At 42.2% G+C, this 21,453-nt stretch overlaps 1 pseudogene; it reads right to left on the bottom strand.

Annotated features, from left to right (window-relative positions):
* LOC128901908 (oncostatin-M-specific receptor subunit beta-like) overlaps positions 1-21,453 on the bottom strand; it is a 38,853-nt pseudogene that overhangs the window by 11,767 nt on the left and 5,633 nt on the right.

The following is a 21,453-nucleotide window of genomic DNA, read 5'->3' as shown; positions in this document are numbered from 1 at the left end:
TATTTGATAGGGGTCAGATTCAACTGCAAGATGAGAAGAATAAGCAAAATTTTCAAACCAAGTATGAGTCTGAGGTGTAGATATGGGTGTAAAGGCTCTCTCTTCATTTTCATTAGGGTAAAATCCAGGAAGAGTTGTGACCATCAATCTTCTCTTCTGTTGGCATTGAAGACAACTGGCTCCATGGATATAATTTCTGGGCTTCAGCCTTATTGTCCATTGCTAGCATGTCAGGAATGCAGTCACTTATTTTCAGTACTTTCTCAGAACTGATACAGGAGAATCATGAAACAAAACAAAAAAATTATGAAAGAAGCCCAGAGTAAAGGAAAGGGAGCAATTACTTCAAGCACTTCTAAAAGTGTTTGTTTTTTTTTTTTTTTAGTTTGATGACAGAAGTTAAATGAACAGAAAATAAGGAAAACATATTTACAGAATGTTCAGCAGAACCTATATTTTATGTGGAAATTTGTCAAAGTATTAGAGATTTCTTTTTTAAGTAAGTTCAATACGAGTACATTTGAAGAAAGAACCATGTCCCTCTATTTTAAAGGCTTTGCCAGGGTTTTGATCTGTGCAGTTTTTAGTCTGAAACACTAGCAATTGGAAGGCAGTAGCACGAGCTGTTAGGTTGTACGGACTCCTCCCTCTGGTGCTAGTGTTCAGTGAACACCAGCAGCAAAAATGGCAGCAGCCCCATGTGTGCCAGGGGTAAAGACATGCTACTACTTTTGCAACCCCCTTGCACGCATCACAGAGGCAAGCAGCTGTAGGCCCTTCAAACCAGGAGAAGCAGCCTTTTGCCAATCCTTTCCTCCCAGCCAGACCTGGCAGAGCCCCCCTACATCCTCCCAAGGGCCAGCAAGTGCATCACTGCTGTGCCCTGCAGCAGAAGGACATGAGGGGCAGGAGGAGTGGGTGGATACAGTTCACAGATTTCAACAAAGTGCACTATCATACGGTATGTGTGTTGTGTTCAGTGTCATGTCTTGAACAGTAACACTGGAAATATCACCTACTCTATCAAAAGATTTAATTTATTCTCCGATTATGCTTTCACTTTTTGCAGTAACAGACTGAAGAATATAAACTGTTCACTGCAGTGTCATGTGAATATCAAAAGGAGACTTTTCCACTAAATTATTATATTAAATTATGTTAATTTCTGTATAATAAATGTCACTCATTTTTAAATGTAGCCAACAGGAAAAATACTTCTCTGAAACTTTACTAAGCAAAGAATGGAAAAAAGTAAAAATAATACATTTTCAGTGATCCTTTCAAATTGCAATTCTCTTGCATAGGCAACACATAAACATGGTAACCTCTTACAAAACCAGACTGTGACTCATTTGTGGGATAAGAATCCCAAGATAGTGTTGCTGCATTGAAAGTCAGTTCAACTTTTTCCACAACAGGGTCAAGCAGAGGAGCTGGAAGAAAGGAAATCATGTTAAACTTGCCATTATTCTTCAAGAATGTTTATCTTCTCACTTGAAAAACTTCTGAATTCCCATGTGGTATTTCTGTTTATGTCTTGTATTTAAAAGCTGAACAAAGCAAAAGTGCTCCAAAAAAACCCTGTCAACTTCACAGGGCCTTCATGCAGTCCACTTTATACACAAAGCAGTGACTGCTAATCATAACTTAGTTTAGCTACCCTAATGTGGGCTCTACCTGGTCACTGCACTAGTCAAGCATCCCCTATGTAGGCCATGTACATTGTTTTATGACTTTTAAATGCTTCACTGATGATACAGAAACAACACAGCAAATACATGTTTAGCTAGTTACAGGAGGAAGGCTGTGGAATTCCTCTGTTTATGACATGAATTTAGCAAATACACAAACCCTAAATATGTGGCCAACTTATGTAGCTTCCAGAGATAACCAGTTTTATTCTCCAATAAGGAGGCTCTATTAGCAACAGATCCATAGATGTGGAAGTTGTATCTCACCCCCAGAACAAAAGCAGCTAGAAAATAGTGGAACTGATTACAAAAATAGGTTATAGTTTGTCTTTTGGTTTTGCTTTTACTTAACTGCTTTTTACAGTGGTCTATAATCCATTAGAAATCTTCTGTGTGTGCTATTGTGCTATTAAAGCAACTGAAGAAGACACAGAGTAAGCCAATTCTTAGTGTACATAATGTGAATTGAACACGTATTGTGTCTGAAAGAGAGAATTTAGGGTTGTTTTTTTTAATATAATTTTGTTGCCCCAGAGTATTCAAGACTCTGAATGCATCAAAGAGCAGGATAATTTCATTTCCATTTCTGGCACAGACAAAGGTCATCTTTTGGACTGTTTAATGTAGACATATACCTATGCATCAGGATTCCATGTTATCTTCACTGACATCCACTCCCATTCATATTAACCAACTGCAACCCACTGAGGAACTGAATGGCATTTTTTTTTTCCATTAAGGCTGTTACCACACTCTCCTTCAGTGAGGATGCAGGCTCCCACGTGTTCGTATGAATTGAGGTACAGTTTATTTATTGCATATTGAAATGTGTTCTGCAAATTTTGTTCAAACATGTTTCATTCCAAAGTGAACTCTCAGCTCGAGAGATTCCAGGAAGGCTATATTCCTGCAGCTACAGAAGTATATCAGAGTGACTTTTATACAGCCAGAAAGGATTTAGGTTTAATGGCCACCACTGGGATAAAAAAAACCACAACTGGTCCTTAATCAAGGAGTGGTGCTGAGACACATTCTTTGTGGCACACTGAGAGCACTAAATCTCTCACTGCACAGTGCCTGAATCTAAACTCCTGACCCATGTTACAGATAAGGCAGAGTTCCATTTTGCATCTCTCCTGCTAAAAGATTTTTAACTCCATTAACTTCACTACCCTCCTTTAAGCTGTTACTACAAGCTACTCAGAAGAGAGTTTTGCTAAAATACTGTGCTGATTTCCAAGGCTTAATGGTGCTGGCACATTTGTGGTGTCTAATTCATCTGCTAGGCAAAACATGACACCACATGCTTTTGAAGAATTACACTTGCACTGCACAGACTTCAATATTCCACAGGATTTGTTTCCTAAATTAAATTAATGCCCACAGCATAAAATATTGCTGCACAGACATCAGAAATTGTTCAACTTTCACCTGAGTCGATCAGAGCACTGGAAGTGTTGGGCCCAAATCTCTTCCACTGCAAATCACAAGGCTGCAATGTTGGAAAGTTACACCAATCGATAATATAAGTTATATGTATGTCTGGTCTCCCAGGAAATAAAAATGCTGTCATCTATACCATTAACCTGTTCTTCAAGCTCTGAGCCACCGAGCGTTTTTTTCGGTGCCTAGAAATGAACAAAACAGTGTCTCTATTATGTTCCTGCATGAGACCTCAGAAAGAGTGGTCAGGCACTGGAACAGCCTGCCCAGGGAGGTGGTTGAGTCACCATCCCTAGAGGTATTTAAGAAACGTCTAGATTTGGCACTTCAGGGCATGCTCTGAAGGGCAGAGATTGTAGGTTGTTGGGTTTGTTTGTTTGTTTGTTTGGGGGTTTTTTTGGGGTTTTTTTTTGTGTGTGTGTATGGTTGGACTCGATGATCTCAAAGGTCCTTTCCAACCATGAAGTTTCTATGATTCTATGATTCTATGATTCATAAATGAAGGTCAATATAGTTTATGTGCTAAACTGTTAAAACAATAAAATAGTTGCGGTCCCTCACTATCAGACATATGGGCTCTTTCACATTCTGAAAGCTGACTCTTTGTGTGCTGAAAGCTGACAGCTCAAAAAATATCCAGTAATTATTACTATATATTCATTAAAAGAACTCAACTGCAAAAAACTTGGAGTCATAAACAGAAAGACACAAGAGGCTAATCACACACAAGAGATCCCTGCAAGGCATTGGCTGCACCCTCATGGTCTGAGGCCCTAATTTAAGGCTAAATGTGTTTTGCTCTGTGGAGATTCTGTGGAAAACAGACTTTCTGTTGCAAGGGATGGATCAAAGCACTTAAGCTTAATATGCATACAGTTACCACCTTATAGGAAAAAATACAGTAATAATTTCCAGATAGCAGTGATATGAGTTAACAGGCCAGGTTAATTTATTCCCCCAAGATGATAAATTATCACTTCACTTAAAATATGTGGAAACAAAACTCTCATAACAGAAATCTAAGTTTAACTGAAAATACTCCTACTGTTACCTGTAGCTCCAGGGATGATCAACAGGAAAAGTTAACCCTATCCCCACCGGAACCAGGACATTATCCACCCCTTATTCCATACCATCTATGCCATGCCCAGCAGGTTCCAATGAATTGCCACCACTTTCCCCTGTTATATATATATATATACACACATATAATACCCTTAGTTTATGGGTCATCCCTCCAAAGTGTCCGTTGAGTTCTTTTAATCCACGGCTTTGGGCTCCATCTGTTAGAACAGTCTCTCAGGGCAGGTGAGATGCTGGGGTGGTGCTGGTCTGTTGCATGCTGTATTTTCGGAGCTTGTGACTGGTGCACCTGGTGTGGCTCATGCACGCAGTCTGTAGGCTGAAGATGTAGATCTTGAGGAAACTGCTAGGCGCCGGCTGCTGAGATCAGTTCTTATCCCATCACCCCTGTGCCTTACTTGTAGTACAACTGATAGCAATGAGGACATACAGTGACAGTGTTACTTAGCAATTAACAGCACACAATCTGATTCATTGGCTATTCTCGCCCAAAATCAGATCTCCATGAGGTACACATCGGACTTCCCCATCCTTCCGCATCACCCACCAAGTGCACCCAGGTCTTGGGCAAAGCAATCCCACGGATGGGTTTGCCTTTGCCTGAGGCAGGACTAACCCAGACTGTCTTCCCTAGCATATTCTTCATGTGCACTACGGGGACTTTATCCCCTTCTACAGTACGTGGAAGTTTTGATTGGGCAGGGCCAGCCCGATTGTTAGATCCCCTGGTGGTTAACTAGCCAGGTAGCTTTTGCTAAATGCGTATCCCAGTGTTTGAAAGTCCCACCGCCCATTGCTCTCAGTGTAGTTTTTAACAGTCCATTGTATCGTTCTATCTTCCCAGAGGCTGGGGCGTGATAGGGGATGTGATACACCCACTCGATACCATGCTCTTTGGCCCAGGTGTCTATGAGGCTGTTTCGGAAATGAGTCCCATTGTCCGACTCAATTCTCTCTGGGGTACCATGTCGCCACAGGACTTGCTTTTCAAGGCCCAGGATAGTGTTCCGGGCAGTGGCATGGGGCACAGGGTATGTTTCCAGCCATCCAGTGGTTGCTTCCACCATTGTGAGCACATAGCGCTTGCCTTGACGGGTTTGTGGCAGCGTGATATAATCAATCTGCCAGGCCTCCCCATATTTGTATTTCAGCCATCGCCCTCCATACAAAGAGGCTTCAAACGCTTGGCTTGTTTGATCGCAGCGCATGTCTCACATTCATGGATGACCTGTGCAATAGTGTCCATGGTCAAGTCCACCCCTCGGTCCACGAGCCCATCTATATGTCGCATCTCTCCCTTGATGGCCTGAGGAGTCATGGGCCCACCGAGCTATGAATAGTTTCACCCTTATGTTGCCAGTCCAGATCCACCTGAGCCACTTCAATCCTAGCGGCCCGATCCACCTGCTGGTTGTTCTGATGTTCCTCCGTGGCCCGATTCTTTGGTACGTGGGCATCTACATGGCGTACTTTCACAACCAGATTCTCTATCTGGGCAGCAATATCTTGCCATAGGTCAGCAGCCCAGATGGGTTTGCCTCTGCGCTGCCAGTTTGCCCTGCTTCCACTGCTGTAACCATCCCCACAGAGCATTTGCCACCATCCATGAGTCAGTGTAGAGATAAAGTACTGGCCATTTTTCTCGCTCAGCAATGTCCAAAGCCAGCTGAATAGCCTTCACCTCTGCAAACTGGCTCGATTCACCCTGTCCCTCACTGGCTTCTGCAACCCGTCGTGTAGGACTCCACACAGCAGCCTTCCACTTTCGATGCTTTCCCACAATACGGCAGGGACCCATCAGTGAACAGGGGCATATTTCTTCTCATTTTCTGGCAGTTTATTATATGGTGGGGCCTCTTCTGCATGCGTCACCTCCTCCTCTGGTGACATTCCGAAATCCTTGCCTTCTGGCCAGTCCATGATCACTTCCAGAATTCCCGGGCGACTGGGGTTTTCCCATTCGAGTTCGCTGCGTGATCAGTGCAATCCACTTACTCCATGTAGCATCGGTTGCATGATGTGTGGTGGGGACCCTTTCTTTGAACATCCAACCCAGCACCGGCAGTCGAGGTGCTAAGAGGAGCTGTGCTTCTGTACCAACCACTTCCGAAGCAGCTCGAACCCCTTCATATGCTGCCAATATCTCTTTTTCTGTTGGAGTGTAGCGGGCTTCGGATCCTCTGTATCCACGACTCCAAAACCCTAGGGGTCGACCTCGAGTCTCCCCTGGTGCTTTCTGCCAGAGGCTCCAGGTAGGGCCGTTCTCCCCGGCTGCAGTGTAGAGCACATTTTTAACATCTTGTCCTGCCCGGACTGGCCCCAGGGCCACTGCATGGACTATTTCCTGTTTGATTTGTTCAAAAGCTTGTCGTTGCTCAGGACCCCATTTAAAATCATTCTTCTTCCGGGTTACTTGATACAGAGGGCTTACAATTTGACTGTAATCTGGGATATGCATTCTCCAAAAACCCACAATACCTAAGAAAGCCTGTGTTTCCTTTTTACTAGTTGGTGGAGACATAGCTGCTATTTTGTTGATCACATCCATTGGAATCTGACGGCGTCCATCTTGCCATTTTATTCCTAAAAACTGGATCTCCTGCACAGGTCCCTTGACCTTACTTCGCTTTATAGCAAAACCAGCGTTCAGAAGGATTTGGACTATTTTACTCCCTTTCTCAAAAACTTCTTCTGCTGTGTTTCCCCATACAATGATGTCATCAATGTACTGCAGATGTTCTGGAGCTTCACCCTGTTCCAGTGCAGTCTGGATCAGTCCATGGCAAATGGTGGGGCTGTGTTTCCACCCCTGGGGCAGTCGATTCCAGGTGTATTGGATGCCCCTCCAAGTGAAAGCAAACTGTGGCCTGCACTCTGCTGCCAAAGGGATTGAGAAGAATGCATTCGCTATATCAATCGTGGCATACCACTTGGCTGCCTTGGACTCCAGTTCGTACTGGAGTTCTAGCATGTCCGGCACAGCAGCACTCAGCGGTGGCGTGACTTCATTCAGGCCACGATAGTCTACAGTTAGCCTCCACTCTCCATTAGATTTTCGCACCGGCCATATGGGACTGTTAAAGGGTGAGCGAGTCTTGCTGATCACTCCTTGAACCTCTAGTTGACGAATCAGCTCATGGATGGGAATCAGAGAGTCTCGGTTAGTGCGATACTGCCGCCGATGCACCGTTGTGGTAGCAATCGGCACCTGTTGTTCTTTGACCCTCAACAACCCCACAACAGAAGAATCCTCTGAGAGACCAGGCAAGGCAGACAACTGTTTAACTTCCTCTGTCTCCAAAGCAGCTATGCCAAAGGCCCAGCGGTACCCTTTTGGGTCCTTAAAATACCCTCTCCTGAGGTAATCTATACCAAGGATGCATGGAGCCTCTGGGCCAGTCACAATGGGATGCTTTTGCCACTCATTCCCAGTTAGGCTCACTTCTGCCTCCAGTACAGTCAACTCTTGGGATCCCCCTGTCACCCCAGAAATACAAATGGGTTCTGCCCCTCTATAGCTTGATGGTATTAAAGTACACTGCGCACCCGTGTCCACTAGAGCCTTATACTCCTGTGGGTCTGATGTGCCAGGCCATCGAATCCACACCGTCCAATAAACCCGGTTATCCCTTTCCTCCACCTGGCCGGAGGCAGGGCCCCCCTAATACTGGTCATAGTATCCATTACTCACTTCTTGCATAAATGACTTGGAAGTTCCTTCAAGAGGATCAGAAGCAAGATCAAGCCTTCTGCTTTGTCTGGGGAACGGCCCACTGGAAACTGGGGCGGCACTTTTCCTGGAGGGATCCCCTTTTGTGGTTGTCCTTCCTTGCAACTCCTGTACCCGTGTCCGCAGGATCGAAGTAGGTTGTCCGTCCCACTTCCTCATGTCCTCTCCGTGGTCCCGCAGGTAGAACCACAGGGTGCCTCGTGGTGTGTACCCTCCGTACTCTCTCTCTTGAGTGGGGAAATGCCTGCTCCTAATAGCTGAGACGCTGGCCCGTACAGGTGGGGAGTAGGACATATTCTCTTCAAGTTGCTGGACCTTCCGCGACAGTTTCTCCACAGCTGAGACAAGGGGGGAAGAGAGACTTTCTTCATATCGCCGGAGCCGGCCAGCTACCTCATCCACCGTTGGTCCCTCTTCACCTTTCCATTCCATTACTGCCAGGGAGTTGGCATATGATGATGGTGCGCTCCGTACAAACTTCCGCCACATGGGCCTTGTGCATCGCACCTCATCAGGGTCTGTGGGTAAGTCTGCATTGTCAAAGTCATAATAAATCATCTCCCACACGGCTAATTCTCTCAGGTACTGGATACCTCTTTCCATGGTAGTCCACTTGCTTGGCTGACATACAACATCCTCGCTGAAGGGGTACCTCTCCCTCACGCCTAACAGGAGTCGTTTCCAGAGGCTGAGGGCTTGGGTCTTTTTCCCCCATCGCCTTGTCAATGCCGCCTTCCCTAGACAGGGATCCCAGCTGCCTGGCCTCCCTACCCTCTAATTCCAGGCTACTGGCCCCATTATCCCAGCACCGGAGCAGCCAGGTGACAATGTGCTCGCCTGAAAGTCGGCTAAAATCTTTTTGCATATCTCACAGCTCACTCAAGGATAGGGATCGAGTAATTATCTCTGGTTCTGCCTCTTCCTCCTGCTCTCGTGATGGCCCTGGTTCATCATCATCTCTTACTAAGCGAACTGATTTCTTTGTGTACTTCTTCTTCTGTATGGGGGCAACTGATACTGGCATGGGTTGGTTCCCTGGTTCAGTGGCAGTGGCTACCACGGGGGTTGCAGTAGCCGCAGTGTCTGTCGCGGGGGTTGCAGTAGCCGCAGTGTCCGTCGCGGGGGTTGCAGCAGCCGCAGTGTCCGTCGCGGGGGTTGCAGCAGCCGCAGGGGCCGCCGCAAGGATTGCAGCAGCCGCAGGGGCCGCCGCAGGGGCCGCCGCAGGTCTGGTTTCCATCTCTTCCCCTTGAGGGTGCTGCATAATTCTGAGCAGTGCCTGGTAGATACTGGCCAGGGCCCAGCACAGTGCGGTGAGTTGTGCCTCTCTAGAATAGCCACAGCATTTTCCCTTCAAATATTCTACCACTTTATCAGGGTCCTGTAATTGTTCAGGGGTGAAGTCCCAGACCATTGGAGGTGAGTAGTTCTCTAGGTACCTGCCCATGCTCTCCCACATGCCATGCCACCCCTGACTATCCAGCCTCGGAGCAGATCTCCGGGTGGTAGTCTTAAATAGTCGCTTAACCCTAAACAAGACCTGGAACGTATTCAGGAGACATAGCACTACGAACACGCTAGTTTGAGTATCCCAAGGATATTCAAAATTCTCAAAAGCTGTCATACCTGACCCGAAGGAGAAAAGGGAGGCAAAAGGGCTGGGGAAATTATTAACAAATTCTGAGAGACGGTGTTCAATGTACAGACAGGACAGCAAAACCGCATAAACACCCCAAAATAGCCGTCTGAACAGTGATGTTATCATATCATAAACAGATATCGCACAGGACAGCAGAATGATAATCCTCATCCCTGTTCCAGACATGGTAAACAGCATCGCAGGGAGTACATAAGCCATATAGGAATTTATGTAACACAGCCATGAGAACAAACCAAGCAACATGATGACCAGTGACTACTTACCTAATAAAATAAATGCATACAAAAAAAAAACCAAAACCGTTTTTTCCACGTTCTAGTTGGATTCTGTCGTTATCTCAACCCTTCGAGCCCCACGTTGGGCGCCAAAAAGGACTGCCGTGGTTTAGCCTCAGACGGCAACAAAGAACCACGTGTCGCTCGCTCGTGCCTTCCAAACACAGGAAGAATCGTAAGAAAAGGCAAGACTCTTGGGTTGAGACAAAGGCAGTTTAATAGAACAGCAAAGGGAACAGGCAACCAACAACAACACGGACAGGGGAATATACAAACGCGATTACGGAACCGCCGCTCCCCCCGCCGCTCGCCGCTCGCCGGCCGGACCCGGGCCGCCCCAGCCCGCTTTTAAGCAGCAACTTCCTGCCCCCTCCCCCGGCAGCTCAGGGTGGGCGTGGCTCACATGGCATGGAATACCAGGAAAAGTTAACCCTATCCCCACCGGAACCAGGACAGTCTATGTAAAATTGTGTTGGTTTTTTCCTGTGGCAATGCTGATCATCAACATTACAATACTATATATAAGCAACAATATAAAACCTGGTTCAGTATCAAAACTCATTTCTGTCTGCAGCTGCTTAATTTTTAGGAAGTGTGATTAGCTAGTTAAACATAGGGAAGAAGAGTAATGCATTTTAACAAATTATCTCAGCTGAAGATCAAATTGTAAAAAAACACTTATTTTTTTTGCTTTTGAAAACTGATTATTCTGTGCTCCAAGTTGAAGTCTTATATTTGTGAAATGTTCCAGACTCAGGTCTTTCATGTATAATTCTTCATCTTGTATTGAACAGCATCATAATTAGGCAAAACCAAATGCTTCCTTGCACATATGGATGTTAATCTGACGAGACTTTTAAATACAATTCCAGCTGTTCTGCTTCATTACAAATATACAATTTTTAAGAATTAAAATGGAATGCCATGGAATCAAAATGGAATCAAATGGTGCCACTGCTGCCTAATGTAGGGATTCTGAGAGTTATAATAAAAATCTATGGTACTCAATTTGTGTTTCTGCAAATATTGCAAGATAAAAAGTATAGTATCAAGAAGAATGTCTTTGTTGAGTTTTGAAATAAGTTAGCAATGCCTTTTATCACTAGCTGAAGAAGGTTTGTTTTGTTTGTTTTAACACATGCAAATGTAGTGTTAGAAAAATCTAGCTGATATGCAGCCTGAATATGATGTACCATGTTTACTTACCTGGTTGTTTGGAGCTTGCTACATAAGTGCAAGGGTTAATGCCAAAAGAAGTAAAGTTCATGTGCACAAGACGAAAGACAGTGCCATGATAACACCTCTGCAAACAGCCGTCCTGCTGGAAAAACAAGTGGAAAGGAACTAACTCCCTACATTTCTTTGTTTAGTTAAGAGGATTTTGTTTAGGATTTTAAAGGGTCATTCTTCCAGGCAGAGGAGGTAGAAGTGTAAGGAGCTGCAGTTACCAGAAATGAGAGTGGCAGCCTACTAACAGGGGCCTGTACTATAAAAATCTGTTTTCTGTGCTCTTTCACCCACCGAGTGTAGTTGGAAGACAGGTGAAGTAAAAGCAGGAAGATCATAGGATTTTGTTGCACAGGGTAGCACTTGTAGCAAAGACAAAGTTCTTTCCAATTGTTCAGTAATGCACCACATTGAATGCAGGTGACTCTTACATGTTGATTCCTCACATCGTTTGAGAGAGAAATACAACCCAACCACCACCACCCCCTGCTGATGTTACTGTTCTGAGGCATACTCTGAAGCCAGGTAATGCTCCATGCACAGCTGCACAATACACGCTGGCTAGGGGTGCCCAGAGCACATAGTAAGTGCACAGAATACTGCAAGTGAAATACACTCCTTGAGCACAACAACCTACCTGTTTGTTTAACTTGGCCCTCTTTCTGAATAAATTTTTAACCTCTGCAAAATATAGTAGTTCTTTGCATCAGGCTAAGATGAACTTCTGTGATCTAACCCTCTACGTAATATAGGCCACAAAACATTGGCCTGTAAATCTTACATAATGCCTGTAACTTGTGATGATACCATAGCACACATCATTCCAGTGCACAAGTCGCTATTTTTAAACTAGTCCTGAAGCAACAACTTTGCAGTGTTAACAGAAGTAGGGCAGTTGGGCTTGCGAAAGCCTTCATCAAAACAGAAGTCGTGGTTTCAGAAACTCTTATTTATATTGTGTAACCCAAACACTGTACGGACTCAATGGAAGAGAGTACATCAAAGCCTCCTCCCTAGGCAGTGCACAGCTGTTTGTGACATATATCTATCTCAGACTTACCTTTCTGCCAGCTGTTTCTCTGGGTGATGCGGCAGCATCTTCATTAAAAATATAGAAGTAGCAGTGTGGCTGGTACAGCACTACTGACAGGTCTGGCATGCTTGTTTCTAGTGTCTCTGGTATTTGATAGGGGTCAGATTCAACTGCAAGATGAGAAGAATAAGCAAAATTTTCAAACCAAGTATGAGTCTGAGGTGTAGATATGGGTGTAAAGGCTCTCTCTTCATTTTCATTAGGGTAAAATCCAGGAAGAGTTGTGACCATCAATCTTCTCTTCTGTTGGCATTGAAGACAACTGGCTCCATGGATATAATTTCTGGGCTTCAGCCTTATTGTCCATTGCTAGCATGTCAGGAATGCAGTCACTTATTTTCAGTACTTTCTCAGAACTGATACAGGAGAATCATGAAACAAAACAAAAAAATTATGAAAGAAGCCCAGAGTAAAGGAAAGGGAGCAATTACTTCAAGCACTTCTAAAAGTGTTTGTTTTTTTTTTTTTTTAGTTTGATGAACAGAAGTTAAATGAACAGAAAATAAGGAAAACATATTTACAGAATGTTCAGCAGAACCTATATTTTATGTGGAATTTGTCAAAGTATTAGAGATTTCTTTTTTAAGTAAGTTCAATACGAGTACATTTGAAGAAAGAACCATGTCCCTCTATTTTAAAGGCTTTGCCAGGGTTTTGATCTGTGCAGTTTTTAGTCTGAAACACTAGCAATTGGAAGGCAGTAGCACGAGCTGTTAGGTTGTACGGACTCCTCCCTCTGGTGCTAGTGTTCAGTGAACACCAGCAGCAAAAATGGCAGCAGCCCCATGTGTGCCAGGGGTAAAGACATGCTACTACTTTTGCAACCCCCTTGCACGCATCACAGAGGCAAGCAGCTGTAGGCCCTTCAAACCAGGAGAAGCAGCCTTTTGCCAATCCTTTCCTCCCAGCCAGACCTGGCAGAGCCCCTACATCCTCCCAAGGGCCAGCAAGTGCATCACTGCTGTGCCCTGCAGCAGAAGGACATGAGGGGCAGGAGGAGTGGGTGGATACAGTTCACAGATTTCAACAAAGTGCACTATCATACGGTATGGTGTGTTGTGTTCAGTGTCATGTCTTGAACAGTAACACTGGAAATATCACCTACTCTATCAAAAGATTTAATTTATTCTCCGATTATGCTTTCACTTTTTGCAGTAACAGACTGAAGAATATAAACTGTTCACTGCAGTGTCATGTGAATATCAAAAGGAGACTTTTCCACTAAATTATTATATTAAATTATGTTAATTTCTGTATAATAAATGTCACTCATTTTTAAATGTAGCCAACAGGAAAAATACTTCTCTGAAACTTTACTAAGCAAAGAATGGAAAAAGTAAAAATAATACATTTTCAGTGATCCTTTCAAATTGCAATTCTCTTGCATAGGCAACACATAAACATGGTAACCTCTTACAAAACCAGACTGTGACTCATTTGTGGGATAAGAATCCCAAGATAGTGTTGCTGCATTGAAAGTCAGTTCAACTTTTTCCACAACAGGGTCAAGCAGAGGAGCTGGAAGAAAGGAAATTCATGTTAAACTTGCCATTATTCTTCAAGAATGTTTATCTTCTCACTTGAAAAACTTCTGAATTCCCATGTGGTATTTCTGTTTATGTCTTGTATTTAAAAGCTGAACAAAGCAAAAGTGCTCCAAAAAAACCCTGTCAACTTCACAGGGCCTTCATGCAGTCCACTTTATACACAAAGCAGTGACTGCTAATCATAACTTAGTTTAGCTACCCTAATGTGGGCTCTACCTGGTCACTGCACTAGTCAAGCATCCCCTATGTAGGCCATGTACATTGTTTTATGACTTTTAAATGCTTCACTGATGATACAGAAACAACACAGCAAATACATGTTTAGCTAGTTACAGGAGGAAGGCTGTGGAATTCCTCTGTTTATGACATGAATTTAGCAAATACACAAACCCTAAATATGTGGCCAACTTATGTAGCTTCCAGAGATAACCAGTTTTATTCTCCAATAAGGAGGCTCTATTAGCAACAGATCCATAGATGTGGAAGTTGTATCTCACCCCCAGAACAAAAGCAGCTAGAAAATAGTGGAACTGATTACAAAAATAGGTTATAGTTTGTCTTTTGGTTTTGCTTTTACTTAACTGCTTTTTACAGTGGTCTATAATCCATTAGAAATCTTCTGTGTGTGCTATTGTGCTATTAAAGCAACTGAAGAAGACACAGAGTAAGCCAATTCTTAGTGTACATAATGTGAATTGAACACGTATTGTGTCTGAAAGAGAGAATTTAGGGTTGTTTTTTTTAATATAATTTTGTTGCCCCAGAGTATTCAAGACTCTGAATGCATCAAAGAGCAGGATAATTTCATTTCCATTTCTGGCACAGACAAAGGTCATCTTTTGGACTGTTTAATGTAGACATATACCTATGCATCAGGATTCCATGTTATCTTCACTGACATCCACTCCCATTCATATTAACCAACTGCAACCCACTGAGGAACTGAATGGCATTTTTTTTTTCCATTAAGGCTGTTACCACACTCTCCTTCAGTGAGGATGCAGGCTCCCACGTGTTCGTATGAATTGAGGTACAGTTTATTTATTGCATATTGAAATGTGTTCTGCCAAATTTTGTTCAAACATGTTTCATTCCAAAGTGAACTCTCAGCTCGAGAGATTCCAGGAAGGCTATATTCCTGCAGCTACAGAAGTATATCAGAGTGACTTTTATACAGCCAGAAAGGATTTAGGTTTAATGGCCACCACTGGGATAAAAAAAACCACAACTGGTCCTTAATCAAGGAGTGGTGCTGAGACACATTCTTTGTGGCACACTGAGAGCACTAAATCTCTCACTGCACAGTGCCTGAATCTAAACTCCTGACCCATGTTACAGATAAGGCAGAGTTCCATTTTGCATCTCTCCTGCTAAAAGATTTTTAACTCCATTAACTTCACTACCCTCCTTTAAGCTGTTACTACAAGCTACTCAGAAGAGGTTTTGCTAAAATACTGTGCTGATTTCCAAGGCTTAATGGTGCTGGCACATTTGTGGTGTCTAATTCATCTGCTAGGCAAAACATGACACCACATGCTTTTGAAGAATTACACTTGCACTGCACAGACTTCAATATTCCACAGGATTTGTTTCCTAAATTAAATTAATGCCCACAGCATAAAATATTGCTGCACAGACATCAGAAATTGTTCAACTTTCACCTGAGTCGATCAGAGCACTGGAAGTGTTGGGCCCAAATCTCTTCCACTGCAAATCACAAGGCTGCAATGTTGGAAAGTTACACCAATCGATAATATAAGTTATATGTATGTCTGGTCTCCCAGGAAATAAAAATGCTGTCATCTATACCATTAACCTGTTCTTCAAGCTCTGAGCCACCGAGCGTTTTTTCGGTGCCTAGAAATGAACAAAACAGTGTCTCTATTATGTTCCTGCATGAGACCTCAGAAAGAGTGGTCAGGCACTGGAACAGCCTGCCCAGGGAGGTGGTTGAGTCACCATCCCTAGAGGTATTTAAGAAACGTCTAGATTTGGCACTTCAGGGCATGCTCTGAAGGGCAGAGATTGTAGGTTGTTGGGTTTGTTTGTTTGTTTGTTTGGGGGTTTTTTTGGGGTTTTTTTTGTGTGTGTGTATGGTTGGACTCGATGATCTCAAAGGTCCTTTCCAACCATGAAGTTTCTATGATTCTATGATTCTATGATTCATAAATGAAGGTCAATATAGTTTATGTGCTAAACTGTTAAAACAATAAAATAGTTGCGGTCCCTCACTATCAGACATATGGGCTCTTTCACATTCTGAAAGCTGATCTCTTTGTGTGCTGAAAGCTGACAGCTCAAAAAATATCCAGTAATTATTACTATATATTCATTAAAAGAACTCAACTGCAAAAACTTGGAGTCATAAACAGAAAGACACAAGAGGCTAATCACACACAAGAGATCCCTGCAAGGCATTGGCTGCACCCTCATGGTCTGAGGCCCTAATTTAAGGCTAAATGTGTTTTGCTCTGTGGAGATTCTGTGGAAAACAGACTTTCTGTTGCAAGGGATGGATCAAAGCACTTAAGCTTAATATGCATACAGTTACCACCTTATAGGAAAAAATACAGTAATAATTTCCAGATAGCAGTGATATGAGTTAACAGGCCAGGTTAATTTATTCCCCCAAGATGATAAATTATCACTTCACTTAAAATATGTGGAAACAAAACTCTCATAACAGAAATCTAAGTTTAACTGAAAATACTCCTACTGTTACCTGTAGCTCCAGGGATGATCAACACTGAAGGAAGTGAATAATTAACATTGTTCTTTGCCATGATACTGATTCTGTAGGGATGGTTACCAATGGAAATCCTCGTGCTATTATGGACTAATGAAAAGGAGACGTATTCAGGATTAAAGCCATCTTCTACTTTTTCCCATGTTACTTCATATAAAATACTTCTTCCATTTGATCAAAAACTTGGTGCTTGCTGGGAAAAAAATTATGTGGGTAGACACCAATTACTTACTAAATATTGCTGAAAAAATATGAGAAGAGCAATTAGAACTTAAAATAACTACTCTGATGTATTATTTCTGTAACAATATAAATACTTATTTGCATACATATACTGGTTGAAATGCAAATGCAGAAATCTCAGCAATGGGATTTTTCTTGTTAAAATGCTTAGAAAAACAGAAGTATACATGTCTGAAATGCCAGGACAGCACACCATCATACAGCTACATACATTCTGAAATATGTTATATATAATATTTGTCTTAAATTCTTAAAAGACATTTTCATATCAAATTACTATTAAGTGCATACAAACTTGTTAAAGTTCATGGGAGTAGTTTCCAACCCCTTTATGAAGGGTTTTGCTTCCATTTCTGTACCCATGTCTCACCTTCCAGAACAAGGTGACATTACACCCCCCCAGAACCTGCATAATTTCTCTTCAGATGTTCAGTTTCCTTGATGGAGCTGCAATAAATACAGCAAAATAAAGATGCTCTAGGCTCAGAAAGGATTAACTGCTTCCTTCCATTTGAAGAAATTCAACCCCCAAAAACCTCTCTTTCCCCATCACTCACAGGTCTTGACAAAACATTATCCTTTAGCTTGTTGCTCCCTTCTTTCTTTTTTATGAATGAATGACTGGTTCATTTCCCTAGAAAAAACTTTATTTGCTTGCAGTTTCCAGGTGCTTGTTCCCACCTCTGCACAGTTCCTCCAGCCTTCACAGAACACTGTAACTCAGTCTGTCCATCCTCCCAGTCATCTGGATTTCCCACGGCCTGCACTAGATGAAATGAAAGAGACTGGTATGTAGGATGAGAGTTGTTTAAGAAGCCACCTTTTAAAGTTTTCCTAGTGCGCTTCTACTTTTATACATGCAATAGGCCTCTGCTTTAGCTACACAGCAGAAGAGTAGCAGCAAATAGAGATGGCAAGTGAACAACATCCTTCAAGCTTCCCTTCTCAATAGGCCGGACATACTTGCTTCCTTTGTTCTGATGGTTATGGCTTTGCTCCATTGACTTCACCTCCAGAAATGCTTAGCTGCCCCATAGTGTATGGGGATGTATTCGATGTATTTCTAGCTGTGTATTCAATGTATGGCTGCAGTCCACCCAGGGTGATGCTGGCATCATGGAGATGTGTGTCTGAACTGTTGTGCTGCAAGACAGAAAAACAGAAGAGGCTTTTGTCTGAAAAAAATAGTTCTTCCTCTAGATCCTATGATAGCCAGTTAAGCTTGACTTGGAAAAGATAATCATGGAACAATAATAAAAATAATAAAGAAAGAAAGAAAAAGAAGATATGCACAAGATCCAAAGACTGGGAGATCCAAAAAGAGGTCTGCAAGCCATCTCTGTGTAACTGTTTGAGTAGGAGTCACTCATAACCTGTCAAATAACTACTTTTTACATCAAAGAGGGAATTTACTGAGACCTTATCCTCACCCAATCTGGATCTCTTACTCAGTTCATGCAAGTAGGATGCTGTTCTAGACATATGCACAGCATCTACAGCTGTCTTTTCTTTCCATTTTTCCCCCAACCTTTTCCTCCCTCCCTCCAAAGAGGCAGGGTGAGTTCCATCAAGAGTCAAAAAGTGAGCATGCTTTTAAGCATCTCCTCTAAACGGTCTCCTGAAATGGTAAACTGCAGCAGCCATTTGATCAAACAGCTCTTGGGCAATGCTAAAGACAGAACACATCTTGCTCCTGATCTTCATAATGCCTTTAGGGCTACAGGGAAACCACAGTTTGTATGCAAAGAATCAATCAACCTCACTGTTCGTGAAAGAGGTGGAACAAGACAAGGAGTCTGCATCTTCAAGGATGTGGAAGAGGATGGGAAGAAAAACTGTGGGGTTCCCTCACTAGAAATCAGACACACTATCATCAAGTACAGTCAACAGTACACAGAAAGCTCCTGGACTAATATAAAGCAAGCCTTCAGCATGCCTCTCCACCATTTGTGTGTAAGATGATAAGAGTCATAAAAACATGACAAATAAAGATTAGCAATAGCTAACAGCAATTATAAGGCCCATAAGTATTTTCATATGCTTCAACAAATCTCAGAACCCATCCAGCAGAGGACAGAGCCACATATGCAGACCAGTCACACCGTATACTTTAGACAGCAGTATTGCTAGTGTTGGGAACATGAATTACTGCCAGCAATGGCTGCCCATGTGGACTACATGATTAGTGTAGAGCTTGGGAGCAAACAAATCCAGAAAACAGACACACCAACATGCTCACAAGATTTAGAGTGTATTCATATTGCTGGGGAATTATTTTTTAATCTCAAATCAAAAAGATATTTGCTATGCTTTTGTGTATGAAATGCAGGTTTCATACCAGTTCTACTTTCCCATCGGATTGGAGCACTTCAGTCTGACGAAAGAGTTCAATTCCTTTGTTTCAATGTTTCCAATATAATGTGATTTCTGTATCTGTGCATTCTTCCCAAGGCTGGAAAGGTGGAGTGGGATAAAGTGCTAAGGGAAAATCTGAGTTAGCTCTTATAAAACATAAGATATATGCAAATGTATTTTAAGGTGTTTTACTGAAGTAGTAAAAGCAAATAAGAAATACAGTCTAAGATTTTTCTGCTGGTCTAAGAGAAGCAGATATAAATTAGTAAAAATTAATTTCAGAATGTAAATGTAAGTAAATATTATATAAGATTAAAAAAAACTCTTGTGCTGACTTGGAACTATTTTAGAACATCATGAAACATGTCAAAAGAAAGTCAGAAGCTAATTGCAAATGCAGTAAAATTCTCTAATCCAGGGCTTGGTGGAAGCTCCTGATGTAGCATGGTGAGTAAAGTTTGTCACATTTCTACACCTCAGAATCCAGCCTTTTCACCAGAAATTTTATTCAAAACGCTTACATTGACTCCTACCAGTAGTTACCCTCTGGTAAACAGTGCCAATGCTATTTCTCGCAAAAGATTTCTGAGATCCTTTACTGCTATGTAAGCAGTACTCAGCGAGAGCAGCAGATCTCAAACTCTCCCATCTTATCAGCCCAATTATAAGGAATAAGTCATGTTAATGCAAGTGAGTGATATGTTTACAGCTTTGGCCACTATCCTAGAACTTCATGGACCATGAATTACAATCGTCTGAGGACTTTCAGGCTCAAAGGAGCTTGTGTTTGATACGGAATGTCCCAGCTACCACATGCAGAATTGGAAATGATGGACTTCAGTTTTCCTTTATTTGCTGACATCCTTTAAGTAAGGAAAATTCTACTGTATATTTCCAGGATCAGAGAAAACATAAAAGACTTTATTGCAATCACTACTTAAAAGGTTAACTCGTCATAAATATTATATATCATTTCTGTAACTTGTAACAGTCACTAGAACTGGAAAAAGAAAATTGTAGTGAAACTTTAATGTACTTAGCACATTGAATGTAACCTATTTTAGTCTGATTTCCCATTAAAACTAAGCTTATAATATTGTGTTGCCTCACTACAACCTGTCAGTTTACTACTTTCTTCCTGCTCCATTTCTTCCACCCCCAAACAATCAAATAATCAACTTTTAGAACTCTCATGTCTCTCTCAGACAAAAATGAGACAGACAGTTAACATATGTTTCTACAAGTCATATGAAAAACTGGGTCTAGCAAAACTGTAATCAGTGCCTCTAAGGAAGGAAGCGCTGCCAGAATGCAGCAGTTACACCAGCAGCCTCCCAGTCCATCAGCCTGTCAGCTTCAGAACCAAGCAAAGCACATGTTGCCTCCTGCTTCTTTTAACAGGTAAGGGAACCACAGAACCTTGGGAACACTAAGGTGGATGTGGTGGGGCTAGAGGACACAAGGAGAACTGCAAATACTGCTGGGGACACAGGAAATACTGCCTGTTTTGAGGAGTAAGTAGGAACTTATAGGACCTGGTGCACACCGTGATAAAGAACAGACCAATAGGGAAGAAGGAACCACAGCCATCAGTTACTGCTCACAGAATAACCTGTTTTATTTCATTGATGCTGGACTACTCTTCTTCCCTTACAGTAGCAGAGCAGATGTTACTGTCCCACATTAGCACCAAGACAGGTTAGCACCATCACCCCTCTCCTGGCAATAGCTGCTTACACTTGTATCATATATCATTTGGAGAGGTGTTTGCCATTTTATTTACCTATTTTTTATTTTGAAAAGACAGTAACATCAATAATAACAGTTTTCTTTCCCAGCAGGTTTTCAACAGTCACCGTGATATTACAGATCCTCTGCTGGCCTATATCCCAAGAACACGAGCACTGCTCAGAACAACTTACTGTGTGTGGAAATGTGTTTTGGGAAAACCTATCAAAGAAGAGGAGGGAGAAAAAAGAAAAAAAGAAAAAAAGGAAAAAGAAAAAAGAAAAAAAGAAAAAAAAAAGAGAGTGAAAGACATTTTGCCATAACATAGAATCAGGATAGATCTTGAAATTGTTGATGCCCAACTAGAATACAGCATCATAGAAAATAAGGCTGAAGGGGACTATAAGAAACCACACACTTCTTTCCCTTAGCCTAAAGTAGGATGAATATAGGTATCCTTACAATTAGAAGAAAGTTTTCTTCAAAGTCTAAGTTTACTTTATCCTTTTAAGATACAGCTAAATTGCTTTTAGCAATTTCATCATGGGTTTACAGCTTTCTAAAATAGGGACTTGATTTGCCAAGAATGAAACCATTCACATGCCTTCTGTTATGTTTTTAAATGAAGCAGTAAT

Source organism: Rissa tridactyla, chromosome W (genome assembly GCF_028500815.1).
Source record: "Rissa tridactyla isolate bRisTri1 chromosome W, bRisTri1.patW.cur.20221130, whole genome shotgun sequence".
Taxonomy (NCBI): domain Eukaryota; kingdom Metazoa; phylum Chordata; class Aves; order Charadriiformes; family Laridae; genus Rissa; species Rissa tridactyla.
This window is presented reverse-complemented; position numbering and strand designations above follow the sequence as displayed.